At 33.7% G+C, this 2,512-nt stretch overlaps 1 long non-coding RNA gene across 1 annotated transcript; it reads left to right on the forward strand.

Annotated features, from left to right (window-relative positions):
* Positions 1-424: 424 nt before the first annotated feature.
* On the forward strand, positions 425-2,296 carry LOC143570714 (uncharacterized). Its single transcript, XR_013141981.1, has 4 exons — positions 425-642; positions 683-1,353; positions 1,868-1,990; positions 2,082-2,296. It is a non-coding gene; the product is annotated as an uncharacterized LOC143570714 (long non-coding RNA).
* Positions 2,297-2,512: the final 216 nt, after the last annotated feature.

The following is a 2,512-nucleotide window of genomic DNA, read 5'->3' on the forward strand; positions in this document are numbered from 1 at the left end:
ATTGTTTGGTACAACTATGACATATACTTGTCCTTATTTTAACAATTTAGCTTTGAACTAGAGACTAGCATGGTACAACACCCTACATAGACCACAGAGTTCATCGGCTTTACATCCCAGTTTGGTACATTTTAAACATACTTACATTTTAAAGCTATCCGGTGAAGTATTGTAATTTCAAATTATATATTATATGGCCAGAGAAGATTGAAGATAAGTATGAGCCATAGATCAATCTGAAATTAAATCTCAACCGTGTAAAAGAACTCATGGCAATTAAATCTCCATACCACGTTTTTTCTCCCCTTCTTTCCGCATGCATACACATCAATCTGCGACATCGAACCGTTTCATTCACACATCGTCTTCTCCACCCTCATCAACAACTACGATTTTTTTTTGCACCAGCAACATCCTTAAGGTATAATTCCATCACACTTATTTCAATTCTGAATTTCTTAATTATCATTTGTATCTTGGTGGCAAAAATCGTGTCTGTAATTGGAACAAATCACTACACAATTTAATAATTTGTTGAATTACTTCATTATGTGATGAAGGGTTGAGGAGGTGAGTGCACACCAGCACGTTGTTTGCTAAAAGTTCACATCAGATTTACCTCACAATTCTTTTGAGTTTGATGTTGGCTAAAGGGTCAGAGCCATGTTTTCCTAAATTTTAGTGGTATAGTAATTAGTTTACTACGATGATTTACCTATAGACAACGATTTGAACAACACGCAAACACTTTGAACACACAAATCATTCACATTGCACAAGTTTTGTTTTTTTTTTCAATTATGCCACAGTTTAGAATATTGAATGGCTTATGCCCCGTTCGACATGTTATCTTTTATGGTTAATTTTTTTAGCTTAATTCATTTGAACAGTTAGGAAATAATGACCATAGTCGACTCATTTTGTTTATAAATAGGTGAAAACTACTAAGCGGTAACATAATTTTTTCATTGATATGAGAAATCTACTGAATGTGGGATGATAGCATGCCTGTGAGCGCCAAGTATGATCATGGAGTTGATGTAAAAAGATCGGATGCTATCAAAATTTCCTCTTGGACCAACATTATACCCCAAGGCATGTTAATGAAACTTGTCTTTTACTCCATTTGTTTTCATCTTTATTTGTAATAAATAAGTTATTGTCTTCTAAGTTATATTTTATTTGGATGTGTGTTAAAAAGTCTTATTGGCAAGTTTATAATGAGAAGCTCACATCATAGGATTTGGCTGTTCGTTTGAAGTTGTAAAAATGAAGCTCTCTTATGTTGGTTTTGATCCGCAATTGCTGAAAGGTCTGTTACTCTGATAAACGGGAAAGAAGGAGAAAGATGAGGTTTGATTTTTTGGTTTTTAAACTGATTTATTATGTACCGCACACCAAATGTTTGATAAATTGCTTTCTAAGTTTTACCAGTTGCAATATACAAAGGGTTGTGTGTTTAATTGGGGCATGTACCAACACAACATAAGTTTGGTAAAACGGGCTGGTCGGGTCGGGTAACGGGTCAAAACAGATTCGAGTCACACCTGATTTGGTCAAGCGAGTTCGAGTAAAAATGAATTTAGTTCATGTCAAGACGAAGCATTAAACGTGTAATATGTACAGTGTGTCCATGTTATACATCATTATATGATTTGAAACATTTTCTATAATGCAAGATGCTCTTGCATTTGGATTATAACAGCAACTGGCTGTGCTATACTATGAATTATATTTGTATTTGCACATTTTGAGTTCTTTACTGCAAATTACCTATTTATTGAAAACTGCATTAAGACATTATTTTGAGTTATCCTTATACATAAAGTTCAAATCTTTATATTCGGTTGTTGAATGTGTTTATCAGGTGGTGGACATTCTCATAATCATGATGATCATGTTCATGATGCTCATGACCACAATCATAATTCTCATTCACATTCACATGCACATTCGATCAAAGATCTGCTAGTTGGATTATTCATTTTGTGTAAGTGATCATACATTTTGTGTAAGTGATATTGAGATAATGCTTGTAATGCTTTTAATTAATTTGTGTTTTTTTGATTTATTTGTTGCAGTTGGAATTGCTATTTTTCTTCTTATGGAAAAGATTGTTAGGTATGTTGAAGAAAGGTCAAGTGGAGCTGACTCATGGGGTCATCATAACCATCACCATAAGAAGAATGAATCGGTGCAGATTATTAAAGGTGATGGTGACAAAAAGTTATCAGAAACCGCATCTGATGAATCTTTAAAAACAGAAAAACAAAGTGAATCTTCTGTTCTACACAAGGTATAACTGAATCATGCATTGTTTTTAACTTTTTAAGCAGTTGAAAATTTACCCATGAAAAAATTACTACTCGTAACGTGTTATATGATAAAATATGTGTCCCTATCGGTCTATTGCGTATCTTTTTACCTGGAAACGGTCTGGTCGGGTGACCTAACAGGTCAAATGAGTTGTTTATATAAAGTATCAATTTTTCAGGTCAAATGGGTTCTGACC

Source organism: Bidens hawaiensis, unplaced genomic scaffold (assembly GCF_021521415.1).
Source record: "Bidens hawaiensis isolate Kalapana, Puna unplaced genomic scaffold, B.hawaiensis_p1.1 tig00001294_1, whole genome shotgun sequence".
In the NCBI taxonomy this organism is placed as follows: domain Eukaryota; kingdom Viridiplantae; phylum Streptophyta; class Magnoliopsida; order Asterales; family Asteraceae; genus Bidens; species Bidens hawaiensis.